Genomic DNA, 17,937 nt, shown 5'->3' on the forward strand with positions numbered 1-17,937 from the left:
AAATTGAACATCACATCCAAACATGTTGATGATGAAGTTGAACAAATTGCAAGATATTTGAACGGATTGTGGATGTCTATACAAGATGAACTTAGTATGATTAAATTGGAGAGTGTTGAAGAGGCTTACTAGTATGCCCTGAAGGTTGAAGAGAAATTTAATAAAAGACATGAGTAGAGACAAAGAGGTAGAGGTGGAAGGTTTACTAGAGGAAGATTGCAAGGAGGAAGAGGAACCAATATAGATTAGAACAATGACAAGGAAGTGAGAAAAGAGGGTAATTCATACCAGAAGGATGATAGAAATTTTTACCGGAGGAGAGAACTGAATGGTTACCAGAATGAGAACTTTGGAAGACAAGACAAGAGGACATTTAGAGGAAATTTCTTTAAGTGTGGAGGAGAAGGGTACCGTGCATTTGAAGAAAACCCTACTAGATCATACAATAAACCGGAAGATGGAGAACTGTTGATGATATGGAGAGCTTTGTGTCATATTGGAGGAGATGAAGGACCCTTGTAGAGGAAGTGATGAAGAGGCCTTCTTACACCTAAGGATAGGTTCAAAAGGTTCAATTTGATCCCTTCCAAATGGTAACAAGGATCCCACAAGAAGGACTCCGCACCTTAAGGTTTGAACTACTCACACTCCTCTAGACTGACACCTACTCAAGATAAGTAAATAGCCTCAACATTCCCAACATGCCTCACCATGATTCCTTCTCTTAGGGGCCTTTGGTTTGGTCCACTCATGACATCTATCAACTATTCCAAACATTGGTTTTAGACTTTAAGTATCAATACCCTATACCTCCTTTAGAAACCTACCCGCTAGGTTAGTAGCCCTATTTGGCAGGTATTTTTCACTTAACTCCAAAATATTGCACACAACCTGACAAAAAACTTACCATTCCAGATACCCTTTATGGAGTTACACTCTTCTCCAAAAGGGATTGGCTAGGTCTGCAACCTAAGGGTCTGAACCCTTTAGAAGCCTAGAGGCCTAATTAGAGCAATTAGGCCTAATTTACAAAGCAACACCCATTTCTAGATTTCCAACTGCAAAACCAACTTCATGAGAATGTGGGGGATGGTAAATAACTTCTAATTCCAGGGTTGCACGCTTGGAATCCACCGCTACAAGATTTTGGGGTGACTGTCCTAATTTTGTCTAAGGTAGTCACATAGAGATGCCTACCTAGTTTTGCATTATACTCTCCACAACCGAGTCTTCCCTGCAAGAACCCATGAAAACCTTAATGTACACCAATCCTGCACTCCGCCAAAGGAAATAACTTCTAGAGGAAGAAGGTGCAAGATATGGCCATTTTTAGGTAAAACCCTAGCGAAACCCTAGCTTTCCGGGTAGCAGTCAGAAGATTGAAGGGTTCTCATTACTCCTAGAAGATGAAGACCTCAAACCACTGTCAAAACAAAGGTGATTCAACTCTCTATCTGTTCCATGAATGGTTTTGTTAGAACCAATCCGTACAATGACGCACAACCACTGCAAACTCATAATTTCTGGGAAATAACACAGTTTTTCAGTATTTTATTGCTTTCCAAATTCAATCCACAATAACTCTCTCCTTGGGAATCATTTCCACAAGGCTTATATCCTTCCCCAACGGTTGCCAACTGAATTTTGTAGAGGTTGGAGCCGTTGAGAGGCTTACAACAACCAAAAGTGGAACAGTTGCACTTTTGCTTGCAAAAGTTGCATTTTCAAAAGTTGCACTTTTTGACAAAGTTGTTAACTCACACCAATTTGGGATCCAGACAACTTGGATCAACCAAGCATCACCTACACACCCTAAAATCCTATCAAACATGAAAACAAACATCAATCTACCCCTTATACACCAAATTGTCCAAATTGGCTTATCAAATTGCCTAATTTGTGACAATGGTTTACATGGTGGGGTCCTTATTGAATACATGAAAAGTTCAGAAACAAAAGACATTCACAATAATCCTAAGATCCTAATCTTCATCAGCAGATCCATGATTGGCTTGTTGAGGAGGTGCTCTTGCACCAGGAAGAACCTGTTCAAGACCAGATGTAAGGTATTCGATAAGTACTGTAAAGTTTTTATTGATAGTGGTAGTTCAAATAATCTTGTTTTAGAAGAGATGGTGAATAAGTTGAAATTGGAAAGATTGAAACACCCTAAGCCTTATCAGATAGCATTGATTCAAGATGAACATAAGTTGTTAGTAAGTGAATATTGTTTGGTAAAATTGAAAATTGGGAATTATCATGATGAAGTTTTGTGTGATATTATGCCTATGGATATTTATCATCTTTTGTTGGGAAGACCTTGGCAGTTTGATAGACATGCAATACATGATGGGAGGAAGAATACTTACACTATTGTGGCCAATGGGATGAAGCAAACCTTGTTACCTTAGGAGGAACCTTTGAAGAGTGAAGTCTGTACAAATGCCATAATCTGTTTAGTAGATGGAAGGAAATTCATGGATGGACTGAGCCATGAGAATGTGTGTTTTGCCTTAATTGCTAAGAAGACTGAGAGACTAAAACCAGAAGGAGAACACCCGACAAAGATAAGAGATTTGCTGGCAGAATATAAGGACATCATTTCAGATAATGTACTTGATGGATTGCCACATGTTAGAAATATTAGTCATTGCATGGACCTAGTTCTCGAAGCTAGTTTTCCTAACAAAGCTGCACACCGGTTGACACCGACAGAAAATGAAGAACTAAATAGACAAGTGCAGGAGCTGTTGAAAAAAGGTTTGATCAGGGAAAGTTCGAGCCCTTGTGCAATACCAACAATATTAGCACCTAAGAAGAATGGCGAATGGAGGATGTGTACCGATTCAAGAGCAATAAACAAGATCACAGTGAAATACTGGTTTCCTTTTCCTAGGATGGATGACATAATGGACTGTTTGAGTGGAGCAAAATACTTTACAAAGATAGAATTGAAGAGTGGATATCATCAGATCAGGATCAGAGAAGGTGACGAGTGGAAGATAACATTTAAGACAAACAAAGGACTATATGAATTGCTGGTGATGCCTTTTGGATTGACTAATGCACCGAGCACTTTCATGAGGCTGATGAACGAGGTATTGAAGAAATTCATGGGTAAGTTTGTTATTATGTATTTGAATGACATTCCGATTTTCAGCAGAACAAAAGAGGAGCATTTGTTGCAGTTAAGACAAGTTTTGCAGAGGTTGAGAGAAGAAAAATTACTGATCAATATCAAGAAGTGTACTTTCATGAAGGATGAGTTAGTATATTTAGGATTTGTGATATCTGAGGATGGTTTGAAGATGGACCTTGAGAAATTGAAAGCCATTGTTGAGTGGCCTACATTGGAAAGCATTGGAGAGGTAAGATCATTTCATGGATTAACTAGTTTTTACCAGTCTGAAATTTCAGTTGAATTTGTAATCCTATGATTGAGACCATGAGAGGAGATCAGAAGGAATTCAAGTGGACCACCAGAGCAAACAAAAGTTTTGAATTGTTGAAGCAGAAAGTGATTGAGCAACCTATGTTGGATTTATCGGATTTCAATAAAGTATTTCAAGTGGAATAGCAATAAGAGTAGTTTTGAGTTAAGAAGGGAGAGAAGTAGCATATTTCAGTGAGAAATTGAATGATGCCCGAAAGAGATATTCAGTGTATGATTAGGAATTTTATGCCATAGTTCAATCCTTGAAGAAATGGAGACACTACTTGTTGCCTAAGGAGTTTGTGTTAAATACAGATCATCAAGCTTTGCAGTATTTGAAGAGTCAGAGTAAGTTGAATCAGAGATGATGGGTAGAATTATTGCAAAGTTACACCTTTGTGTTGAAGCATAGAAGTGGGAAATCTAACAAATTTGCTGATGCATTGAGTAGGAGAAGGAATTTGCTGACAAAGATGATAATGAAAGTACGAGGTTTTGAAGATTTGAAGACCTTGTATGATGAAGACCCGGATTTTACAAAACCTTGGAAAGCATGTAGAGAACCGGTTATGGTAGATAGAAGCAAATGGTTGGATTATCTCATTCAGGATGTGATGTTATTCAGGGGAGTTCAGTTGTGCATACCTAAGAGTTCCATGAGAGAGAACCTGATAAAAGAGAAGCATAGTGGAGGTTTAGTTGGACACTTTGGCATTGACAAAACAATTGCATTGGTGAGTGAACAATACTTTTGGCCGTAGATTCATAAGGATGTTAAGAGATATGTGTAGAGTTGTAGAGTTTGTCAAGTTACAAAAGGTAATAGTTAGAATGTGGGATTGTATAAACCTTTGACAGTACCGATAAGACCTTGGGAGGATATAAGCATGGATTTTGTACTTGGATTGCCTAAGACACCAAGAGGGAATGATTCTATATTTGTGGTAGTGGATAGATTTTGAAAGACAGCTCATTTCATACCTTGTAAGAAGACATCATATGTATTACATGTAGCAGACCTATTTTTCAAGGAAGTGGTGAGATTGCATGGATTACCTGAGAGCATAGTTTCAGATAGAGATACTAATCTGATGCAGGAGTATCTCCGGTTCACAACAATCTTGCATCAACTAGAAAAACGTTTTATTTTCTGTTTGCAGTTTTAGTTTTCCTTTTTGTGTGTCCCGGTTTTGGCTCATCGGATCCTGTGGAGTTGGATTCTACTTGAAGACTTGATCATCTTTGTTGCTTCCAAACCGCATCTCATTTGGATCACTTACTGACAAGATATCGCTACCGGTTTGGATGACAATTTCTTATTACTGGTTGTTCCTTTGTTATCGGTTGCCTGAGACCTATTCTGGTGATATAATGAAACCCATTCCAAAGTTTGCGGAGCCTTGAGCATTGATCTCAATGTTTCTTGGTGCATGGTCGATCTTCTTCGTTTCATCCTTTGGATTTTCCAGATGAATCTCTTGGCGGAGGCTGACCTTGTTCATTTTGCACATTAGGTCTTATTATTCGGGTTTTGATCCCTTTTTGGGCCGATTGGATCCTTTGGATCAATATATAAATATATTTTTAACTGTGCTTTAGAATGCGATCAATGAGAATCAATCAAAATATCAGATAGATAGACTGTCCCTAGCAGATAGATCTTTCGATTCAAGGTCCCGGTGAGAATTATTTTACCAGGCCTGTGTGCTGGCATGTTGTAAACCAGTTTTTACCAGTTGGATGTAATCAAATTTCATGCAATAAATCTATCTGTTTTTCATTGCCTCCATCATATCTGTGTGTTTCCATTGTGTCTACTCTTGTTGACTGGTCTGGATAGATCTCTTTGAGGTCCCTCCTCACCGGTGTTTGCTTCACCTGGACCCGTGTTGGTGCCCAATTTCTGTGCTGGAGTCCTTTGGACTGGTGATTCGCGCTGCCGTTCCTGAGATGCTTGTTCGTCCAAAACCAATGAGATTCTTAGACAGATTGTTCAAAGCCCTGAACACACTAAACCCTCTAGTGAAGTTGGAATGACCATCTGATCCTTGAATTGAGAGAATTGAGAAAAAAGGTGAGAAAATGAGTCAAGTCTTGAGACACTGGGTCATCAGATGACTCCTACAAGGCAAAGTAGAGTCTAGGTGGACTCACTTCACCACCACTCAACTCAATTCACCCTCAACCAGCTCAAAGGGATACTTAGGTGTCCAACACAACTAATCCTGAATTGGACGTCATGAAATACACACCGGGTGGTTTTGGTTAAGCCTAGGTTGGCTCCCGAGAGCTCAATCCAACAAAGGCTTGGTGAACATCTCATGACCACACTAGGAGATGACTAATTCAAGCTCTGATACAATAAGAGATACATGTACATTCATTTTAAGCTCCAAACCAAGTGTTCCTATGATAACATCATATTAACTTATGAAATGAAAAACATACTAGATAATGCTTGTTGGCCGGTTCCAACACCAAACCATGTAAAGATACATCAAATCATTACCATATATTACAATTACATACATCTCCTCTTGGAGTGTCCAATATAGAAATCATACATAATTACAATTATTATATCCATATACATAGCTTACAATTGCAAGAAATGAGAGCGAGAGAAGAACAAATATTGAGGAAGGAGAAGGAACTCTTCAACCACACATGATCCAAGTCCTTTGGTCCCCAACAGTGGTTGGCAACACCACCTGACCATGTGGAACCCATAGGTTCAAACCCCATCGTGCTCGTGGAGATAGTCACATGGCCCAAACAGTCATACACTCAAGCAAGGGAGGAAAATAGGCTCACACAATAGCAAACATGGAGTAACACTCAACATGAACATAACAATAAATGAACAAAAGAGATGCATAATCCTGAATGCAATCTATATGCAAAATAAGTATGAAAACACTCAAGGAGTAATCAATACCAAAACAATAAGTTAAACCAATCTCGAAATCCAATCACTAAAGGGGTCACGATGCCAAATAGCCATCAATATGGATACCTCTAAAGTCCATCTATAAGCACAATCACATGGAAGACAAATCTTCTTTCGGGTGCTACTCATAACTACAATGCTAGATGCATAGGAAACAAGAGCGAGGAGTGTCACCATGTAGCTTGAAAGGATGGCTCACACAGAATCGAGTAGTCCTCTCATAAGGACGACTAGGCCTTCCCAACTCATCCTTAGTCTATACAAGCACTCAAGTCTATCAGAGGGGCATCCACTTTATCTTGTTTCATTTTATTAATGTGTATTAGTTTTCACTTGATTACAAATTGTCCAATGAGTTACCCTATTGGTCCCTTTGTACCCTAACCCTCATTGGACACCACTCTTATCATTGGTCCTTTTACCTACCCTAGGCTCAAATAAATCAAAACATAATACCCATAACAAAATGCCAATATGCAAGACCATATATTACCACAATTGAGCCCAACAATTCCAAAATCTATCAAATACCACTATGCATGGACATTTCAACATGCATCCAAAACATACTCGATTGGTCCTAAATGCCAAGAGAACAGATTCGAATCGATCCAACAATTAAATTTGTATATATAATACTATTGTTCCACATAATAATTTAACTTTTAAATCATCAATTTCACATTTTTAATAAAAGTTCAAAATTACCAAAAATCTGTCATGGAGGCTATCCACCATTGATGGACCTCCAAAAAGCTTAAATTTTCAAACACCCCCAATCAAAATTTTGTAAAAACCCATTGGTCCATAGGTGAACAACAATCCAAAAAGGCAATAAATTCAACAATCTGGGTATCCTAGAAAAATTGGGCAACATTTCCTCTTATAAAACATAGTTTTCTATATTTAAAAAAATAACTAATTTAATTCTTTGTAAAATGATAAAAGATCAATGGGAGAAAGTTTCTATATTCAATTGCTAACTATTTGCAACAAGAAGCAATCATTTTCATAAAGATTCAAGGGAGAAATCAAGGAAAACTCACTTTCAAGTTGAAGAACTTCAAAATCAAACATGGGGCCAAAGACTCTGAAAGAGCTCACGAAAACTAGGCAACTCCAAGCATTTCCCATATCCAATCTTTTGAACTCCTACCCACAAAACCTTTCTTCACCAATCCTCCAAACTCAACAATCCAAAATTGGCCATGAGAGGGTTTTTGAAAAGAATTCAAAAATAATGAGTTTGCCAAAATTCAGCACTTTACCATATAAAAACCCAACCGGTCTTAAGAAATTAAAAAGATAAAATAAATAAAGAAATAAGTAAAACTTCAATTTTCATATTGATAAACTCATCCCAATGAAAGACATAATAAAATAGATATAATTAAGCCCCATAAAAATATTTAAAAAGCACTAAATAGCCATAAGATAATTAAAAGCCAAATCAACATTAAATAATCTAAAATTTAAATTTAAACTCTCTAGAAGTTCAAATTTGAGCCCAACAATCACCCATATGCCCAATTGAGCAAATGGCAATTGAAACAAATACTCACAAGGCATATACCACAATGAAATATTAAATTAGCTCGACAATATTAAAATATCATTAATATGCACTATAATTGATGACAATCCACATATGACCCACTATGCACAAACAATCTTCAGTAGTCATTCACAATTATGCATTGGGGAACCAGACAATACCTGATTGGTAACCAAAGATATGAATAAATAAAATTAAGGAATATCATCCAAACTAGGAACAATGGCTATGGTTGGGAAACATTAATAGCCAATGTGCTATCTCCTATTATCACCATTGGGGATATGAGCATGCTCATATTTGTGGAACTGCGTGGAGTTGATGCTCTGTACCAGCACCAACAAAAAATCATAACACCTAGGCATACGTATACATATACATATAACATAATATAACTGAAAACATCATTAACATTCCCCGATTGAGGTCACATATAACATGGTTAGTAATATGATATTTCATCACATCAATATAACATCATCATATGAATATACTACTAGGCATTTAATTTCTTAAATGATGTATAGTAGCATAAAATATGATTTATTATTTTTAAATCAACCAACCAGATTAACATCACTTGTCACATTCCAATTATTAATCAAATGAGTATTAATATTAAAACATCATAATTGTGGTAATAACTCCCAACAAATCTAGTATCCAAACAGATATGCAATAAGCAATAACACCATGGTCCTCACAACCGGGCATAAGAAGCAAGGACACATGCCAATGCAAAAGCATAATCATGATCCAAAACATCACTAGTCCAACACGAATACAAAACATATATCCAATTACAATACAACATAAGCTAGGCACTCAAGGCCTCACACTGAAAACAAATGCAACATCCAGAATAATATAATAACACCTTAGAATGGTTTGTTAGAACTATTTTTCCTTTCCCCCTAGGGTCAGGGTTTTGTGTGTGTTTTGGTTGGATGTATTTCAAAATCCTCTTGGTAGGCTCTATTTTTTTATTTGTGCGGTGACTTATTCATCTGATTAGTGTTTCACAAAATTTCTATTCAAGGGTTTCATGTTGTTAAGTAACTGGCACCGCATCTAAGGTCTATTTGTAATCAACCGATGTTTTTGATTAAAGCATCAAGCGCAAATGCATTTTATTTTCCCCTAAGGCTTTCATTTTTTATGTCCCTGTGTGTTGGCCCGCTAACGATAACCTAGTGACTTGACTTTTATTTATCATGTGCTTCAAGTCGTGACACATTAGATGTGTATTAGTCTGTTGTTGAACTTATCCTCATGTTCCATTGACCCAATGAGATGATATGTATGTCCAGGATAGCTTCCAAGTCAGTAGTACATGGTTCTTTGTAACATCGTTAACATTCTTCAAAAATATCAATGATGCTACGATGTTTGCAGGGTGTCAGTGAAGGAAAGGAGCATTGTGCTATTGGTGGGGTGTGTTCCAAATCCCAATGAGCTGAAGATGCAGATGTGGAAGAACACGTAGCCACTAGTGAATTGTTGTTAGAGACCTCGTGCAATTGGTGAGATATTTCTTGTGCCTGGGTGATCGAGTGAAAGGAGTTATAGTGGGTTAGACACATGGCAACCATGTTGGTGGACAAGTTAGACAAAATGAGATATCGGCTTATTGTTGGGATTCTTTCAATATCCCAACGACTCAGTGAAGAACTTAGCAACAACAACAATGCCAAATCAGCAACTTGTGAAGATAGAAGAATGACATTGAGGGATTGTTGAAATTTATGAAAAGTTCCAACAATGTGCTGATAAAAGGGAAAGCTAATGGTCAGAGCTTAGCTGTAGGTATGATATCTCAGGTGGAGAGACACATTGATATGAGGACATGAGAAATCAAATGTTCATGCCATTGTTGAGATCCCAAAGGCATCTTGATGACTAACATAAGGGGAGAAGAGGCTGAAGGATAGTAAACGATGCATACACATCAGTAAGAGGTGTCAAGAGTATATTGGACATTGAGAGCTCACGGAAATGTTTTATGAGCTTCATCGACTTGCTGATAGTAAAGCACAAAGGGTGTTTTATGGCTAACTCATATAGAAATAAATGGTGGCGGCTGTTGATTAGTCATCAGTGAAATTGTTTTCATCAGTGGGAGGCCCAAAGCATTTCAATGAAATTACAATGCCAAGGTGGGATGAAGTTGGCATCGGTCAAAAGGATTCAAATTTTCACGACAACCATTGATTTGGTTAGATCGATGGTGGAGATTCAAAATTGCTCATCTACCCATTTCAAGGAATAAAAACTCACATGAATGGCATTAATGGTTCATTGATGGTGGATAAATGTGAAAATTCATTCAGCTTTCTTCATTTTCAAAGCAAAGGATAATTGAAAGTGATAGGCAGTGAATTAGAGCTCCCAAATATTTGACTGCAAAGACAAAATATATTTTTAGTTTGGGAGTTTTAAGCAACAAGTGTGCTTCTCTTGTTCTTCTGTGTTTTTCTGTAGTTCCATTGGTGTAGAAGTTGAAAAGTGGCAAGACCTAGTTAGGGTATATTGGTAGATTATTTTGGATTCCCAGTAGATTTTAAAGTCATGTCAAATTCCTCTAACATATCTGCATTTGAGAGCCCAAAACTTAAGTGATAGAAGAAAGATTGAAATTTATCTGATGACCTTATTGTTCAATTACCTGGATCCTCTCAGAGACCTAAAACTCAGTGATTCACAAAAACACTACAAAGAGAGTTGCATGCCAATTAGGGGCCACAACATTTTTAGGTACTTTTACATGAAATCAGAAAAGATGGAGCTTCAGTTCAATCCTTGGAGACTAGGGCTAGCTCGGTTAGTGGTTCCCAATATCTTTGTGATGTGGAATTGATTAGGGAAATTGCAAGGAACTATGATAGTAAAATTAGATGCTTTAGGTCAACCAATGAAATTTTGCTACCAATTAACATAGATAAAATATGTGAGGAATTTGATATGGGAGATTGCGTAGGGTATGATTTGAAAATTGATTTTGGTGGCCTAAGGACAAAATACAAGAATGCAAAAGGGATGTATAGAAGGAAATGGTTGCCACTACATAGACCTAGGATTGGTAGAGATTTAAAAATAATTAAGGATACAAAACTGGCCCCCTATAGTATTGAGTTGTTTCACAAGTACTTTCAGATGACCTTTTATGCCCAATGTTAGGCGCTTGGCTTTGATGGAAATTTGCATATGCCTAAACAACTAATAGTATTGGCTTGTGACATTCAAAGTACTACAGATAACAAACCTTTTTATTATCCTCAGTTTGTTGTAGAGGGGATTCAAAGTACTACAGATAACAAACCTTTTGATTATCCTCAGTTTGTTGTAGAGGGGATCCATAGTGCCTTAATTAATAGTCAAAGGGATAGTTTAGTGATTACATTAAGGTGGTACTCCCTTTTAATGCATATGTTGTTATTTGAAGGACAAAAGTATGATGCTTGGAATAATGACTTGCATGTAAGGGTATTTGATGACAAAGGATCTAGGAAACCGATGCAATTGTGGACTTCTATAAGTGAATGTGGGTATTGGATACACATAAAAATGGCTATGAACGATTAAATAAATATTTTATATTTATTTAATATTATTCTTCTATTAAATAGTTAATTTGAAAAGATTAATTAATTTAATTCATTTTCGTGTCTTTCTATTAATTAATTTAATTGAAATATTTTTAATTAATTCATCTATCCTATTCCTCTAATTAATTAAATATCTAATATTTAATTATTCTTCTAATCTAATTAATTAAATATCTAATATTTAATTAGCTCCTTCAATCGACTAAATATTAAATATCTAATATTTAATGGTTATTCTCCTATCCTATAGTCTCAAATATTAAATAATTTCTTAAAATTATTTAATCCCTCTTTTTCCAACTCACCTTCCATCTCCACTTCATCTTGCCTTTGCCAACTCATCCATCATGTGGCTAAGGAAATTAATATTTCTTAAATATTACTTCATCATTTATCTTCAACTTCCAAACTTAATGAAATATTGTGTACGTACACATATTTCATAACCTCCTTCTATATTCTCTCCAACATCCCTACATCTTAGGAAGGACTTGAGTCCACTTGTCCTCTCATGCCTAAATTTTCTCCAACCATCCCTAGATTCCCTTAGTTAGCAACCCAGTCAAGGTGAGATGAGTGACACTTGTCTTCTCCTTCCCCCTTTCTCTCAACCTTCACCTTTGCTCACAACCATCCAAATTTGCAGATCTGATCATGACCGTTGATCCGAGCCATATCATCTTATCCTCTCAAGGTCTATAAAATCAAGAGTTTGAGTTGAGAGAGAGTTAGTCTTCAAGTGAGTTTTCAAGCTAATCATTTGTGAAAACATGCATCTGTGAGTTTTAATCTTGAAGCAAAGAGCATAATCATTTAGCATAATCATTTTAGCATAATCATTTAGCATTGCATATCATAGTATTAGTTAACTATCAGTTATCGGTCCATTCTTCATATGCCATCTTGGAAGCTATCAGTGCTTGTCTGAGAGCACACCATCTGCAACCAGGAATAATGGAGTTAGGACACAATGAGACATAAACCATGAAGGTAATAATAGTATTTTTATTTCATATGTATTTCATGTAGTTTCATTGGTTGAGTTTGGATTTCCTATAGCATTTCCATTGGTATTTTGTGAAACTAACATGTTGTAGGTAGTATTCTGATGATGAAATTCAAGTCGGCACATTTTGACGCCCATCGTGGGGCCACGAGACCTCGCATATACTTTTAATATTCTTGAAAAAATAAATTTAACGCAGTTGTAATGTAGATTCATGTATGTGTGAATTCTGACAACGCTTTTGTTTGATAGGTTAGCGCATATGTCCTTCAGGTTAGTGCATCTGTCATGTAGGTTAGCATTTTTGTCCGAGAATCCATGCATTTAATCTTTAGGTTAGCGCTTTTGTCCTTTAGGTTCGCGTTTTTGTCCTATAGGTTAGTGCATTTGTCAGTTTGGTTAACACTTCTGTTAGAAAATTCTCGCTTCTTAGTCCATAGAGCAACGCTTTTGTAGTGTAGGTTAGTGCTCTTTCTCTGAAGATTAGCGCATTTGTTAAGACAACGCTTTTATTTGTAACTGACAGAATTTCCTCGCAGGTCCGAATGTCCAAGAGCTTAAATTTTTCAAACTACTGACATGCATGTGCAGGATTGTGTTTAAAACAAATTTTATGCATTTCCTCACCTAGTTAATTAAGAGCTCTATTTTGGAAAGTAACACAATCATGTCTTGCTCATTTAGTTTAACTAAGAGGATAAATTGACAACATGCAACTTGCATTTTGAGTGACTTCTTTAAAATAGTTGCAGATAGACTTTAAAAGGTTAAAATAAACATGTGTTTTCCATGCTTGATGAAGTAGTAGGTAAGTATGCTTTCACAATCATATGGTGATCAGAAACCATACCTACTTTATATTATGTATAACCTTTAGAGGGTCTGCCTTCTCGAGCTACCTTGAGGGGGCCAGTGAGAGGGGAACGACCCAAAGTGGAAACAGGCTAATACCGAGGCGTTCCAATCTACTCTAAATAAATCGTGTTTGTGATGAAAGTCTCAAACAACATGTGCTGATAAGTTCATATCGACACTATGTTCCCCATAAACCCTATGGAGCGTAACCTCTATAGGCTGAGAACCTTCTGTATTTATAGAGCTGAAAGTGCCGCATGTATGGCCACATGACCAGAAGCCTTTACTAAAAACCACTTGCACTAGTTGCCAAAATTTTTCTAGTTGTTGGCTCAGGAGGTTGGACCTCTGAAGCGACTCACACACATACGGTTCTTAGTAGAGATATAAAGTTTTCCATGGGGAGTTTCCATAGAAACTGCTGCTTGGCTGCCTCAGAGAAGTAAGTGCCGAGGGTGGAGCTAGTGGGGTCAATCATCTAAATTTCTGCTTTGAACAGCGTAGCCTTGGGGGAAACCCCATGTGAGACAACAATTATTGCCTCAGCTTGCCTTAAGATTTGTACTTGCTTGTGCATTTTGTTTCTTAAAACATTGTGTCTTCTATGTCTGTAACATGTTCCAAATGGTAAAAAATTGAAGAAAATCATTATCTAAGAGTGAGCAAAAATCCAATCAATTATTGGAAAAATTGATGAAAAGGGTAGTACAAAGGCTTTCCAACATTTGAATACCAGATCAAACTAAAGTGTCAAAACATCAGTATCAAAACACTTCTTGAGTAGATTTGTCTCTAAACCATCACACATTTTCAAACTAGTTCAACAATTGGGTCACTAATCCAACAGGCTATTCCCGAAAGGTTTCTATAAGCATAAACATTCAACAATCTATTGATTCAAACATCTTAAGTGAAAAAGATCAACATCATTGTCAAGTCTCTCATCACGAAGCTTGATCAATTTATCCTATATTCATAATCTTGGATATATCTTTCCTATTTTGAACCTAGGTTATATCGAAGTCAGAATTGCACCGACATTGGAATCAAACGAACTTGTAAACTGTCAAATGCTTATATGACTTTTCAGTATCGCCTTAAGAAAAGAAAACCCAGTTACAAAGCTACTTAGAAAAGAATAAGATTCTTGTATATCAATCACAAGATCTTATTAAAACATAGGACATTCCTACACCATTTTCGTCACTACTTACGTGGCTGCAGTACAGAGTTTGACGAAGAAATTTTGCAAAGACGTGATTTTCAACAAAGAGATGCCTTATCACAACGAACAAACAATAGCGGTAAAATCAACAAAGCATATCTTCCTAAACCAATAATCACCTATTGACTTTGTCCTTTGGAAATTTCATTTTTTTGAAATAATCACATGCCAGTTTGGACTAGAGCTCAATACGAACAACTTAGAAAACAACAAAAACAAATGGAGGAAGAAGATAGTCCTATATTCCAAACTTTTGGGTATACCGCTGTTGACGAAGAAGCAGTCAATAGCACCATTAGAGACCTTGAGCAAGATTTCAAATTTGATAGGCTAATGGAAAAATTGTTGGCAAAACAAAAAGAGAAACATCTCTTGATGTTGGCAAAATCTGGATTTAAATTGCCACAAGATTTTAATATAGAAAGCTTAAAACAAGATGTGGAGGCAAGTAACACCCAAAACACAGATGATCCAAACAATGAAGATCTAAACAAAGAAGGTCATGAAGAGACGAGAAAAGAACGTGATGATACAAGAAAAGAGTGTAGTGATAAGAGAACTTATGAAGAAATAAAGAGAAATTATATGGATAATCCGTTGTTAAACCTTACTCAACAAATCCAAACTCTACAACAACATATGCAAGATATGCAAAATGGAACAAGCTCCAAGAAGTATTCATTGGAAGATATATTCCCATATCCTTTCGATAAAAAATTGAATATGGTACCATTTCCACAACATTGTGAGATCCCTAAGTATGACAAATACGATGGAAAATCCGATCCTCAGGATCACATTAGGGAGTTTTGTACTATGAGTATGGAATTTGCCCACAATGAAACTTACCTGATGCGTCTTTTTCCTAGTAGTTTAAATGGACAATCAATGGAGTGGTTTTCAAGATTACCATCCGGAATAAAATCTTTTGAAGAACTCGTGAATAGATTTATTTCACAATACTCCTACAATGAAAGGAATGAGATAACAATGCTGAATTTATGCAATGTTAAACAAAAGAATGGTGAATCTTTTATGATCTTCTTACAATGATGGAAACGCATGTTTAATAGGTATCCAAGAGATGTGCTTGATCAAGAAAAAATGGACATATTTATCGATAATCTTATTAGTGAAATGCGTTATCGACTAAGAATGCAATGTCCTCCCTCCTTTGCCAAGATGATTGAGAATGATTTGAAAATAGAGAACGTGATGGTAAAGAAAGGAGAGCTAAAACTTTACAATAATTCTTACAACAACAACAATGTCATGCCCAAACTTTTGGGCACGGACGGGATAATTTTTTTTTTTAAAATCACAACTTAATAACATTAAATGCTGTTAATACGAGACACACTATCCAGTTTTGTCTTAACTATGTTTGAGTTAACTTAAACCACTAACTCAAGTAAACGAAAATAATTTAAAATTAAATGCGGAATACTAAAAAGATTATTTATTACCTCATCGTTCTTTAATCAACAAATTAATTTAACCAAAAATCTCTAAATTAATTCACAAAGATAATGTTGCTCCCCAATAACCATTAATTACTTTTAGGAACTAATTAAATTAGTCCTAGCACTTAGATTCACTAATGTCTATATTTATATTTTAACATTTAATTAAAATGTGTCTAGACTAAATCGACTAGAGGGGTAATTAAATACATAATGAATATTTTCCTATAAGTTTAATCTCAAAGACCTATACCTAGGAGGGTTAAAATTATTCCCCATAGTCAAAATATCTTACCCAATTTGTGATAAAATTTTTAATAGTTTAAACTTCATAATTATTTTAAATTTAAACATTTTTAAAATTTTGCCCATATGTTTATTAAAAACATATATAATTTATGACCACATAATAAAATACTTAACATACAATTATCCTTTCATATTTTAAACTCTCTCTCTCTCTCTCTCTATATATATATATATATATATGTTTTTGCTTTGTTATAATTTATCCATGCAAAAACCCTAATCAAATATATATATATATATATATATATATATATATATATATATATAATGCCCTACATTCTAAAAACCTCTTCTTTCTTTATACTACCCTAGCCCTACCCGGCTAGGGTTTTATTCTTTTCTTGTTTTATTTTGCAGGGTGGAGGTTTCCATGGAAAGCGACGGCCATGAGAGAGTGGCGGCTATGGCAGAGGATTTGGTGATAGGTGGCAGCCGTGGGTTCTCCCCGACCGCCACTGTGTGTGCACATAGTGGTGACAGTGCCCACTATGTGACCACACAGTGGGTTCGGCCCCCCCTCCCCCCCGCTCCCCTCCCCCCCCCTTTTTTTTAAGTTTTAAATTTTGTTTAGTTAATATATATATTTTTGTTTGTTTTATATATATATAAACAGAGAATAGTTTATTTAATTCTTAGATTTTTTTTTTTTGCAAGTAATTAAAATTGACAGAAGTAAATAAGTTTAAACAACTACTTTATAAATCTATTATTAAGATAAACCTTTAGAGATGGCTAAAATAGTTTTTTTTTTAATTTTATTTTCTGCAAATAAATAAAACGACAGATTTAAATAAACTAAATTTGCACTTCCATATAGAGATCTAAATGTTTTATTTTCAGTCTACTACATGCATGCTAATCTAGTTCATTTCTTTTCTAATATTTTTTTTAAATGCATAAAGGGATTAAATAAATTTCTTGCTTTTCGAAATATCATAAACACAACAACTGTTATTTTCAGATCTATAGAAACTAAACCCAGAATACTCATTTCTTTTCTGCAAAGTAGCATAATAAAATATTACATTTCTTTAAAACATATTTAAAAGACACTATTGTCAACTTTACAATGGATCTCTCATTTCTAATAAATGAGGTCTTTTAAAAATAATAGATACATTTCTTTTCGAAAATAGATACAACATAGTTTCCTTTTACATTGCTGCAACTTAAAATGTAAATATTCCATTTTCCAAGTCTTTTTCTGCAACCACATAACTACAACAAACTTCCACTTGTCCTATTCTTTTATTCCAACAACCTGCAAATAAATCATAGACTATGACCATGGAGTGCTCACCTCCCAGCCTAGGCTAACTAGTAGCCACCCCCGAGCTTGGAGAACCAAGCTCTAGACATGTAACACACATGCAAACACAACAAACAAGGGAAAACAATCACAAACATATTCCCAACCAAGGCTACACTGCACCACACAATGTGATGTCTTTACACAGGTGGTAGTGGACCAAATACCCTGAGGAGACTACAAGTCTGGTAAAACACAAAGCCACCTCATGGCAAACAAAGATATAT

Source organism: Cryptomeria japonica, chromosome 6 (genome assembly GCF_030272615.1).
Source record: "Cryptomeria japonica chromosome 6, Sugi_1.0, whole genome shotgun sequence".
Classification (NCBI taxonomy): Eukaryota; Viridiplantae; Streptophyta; class Pinopsida; order Cupressales; family Cupressaceae; genus Cryptomeria; species Cryptomeria japonica.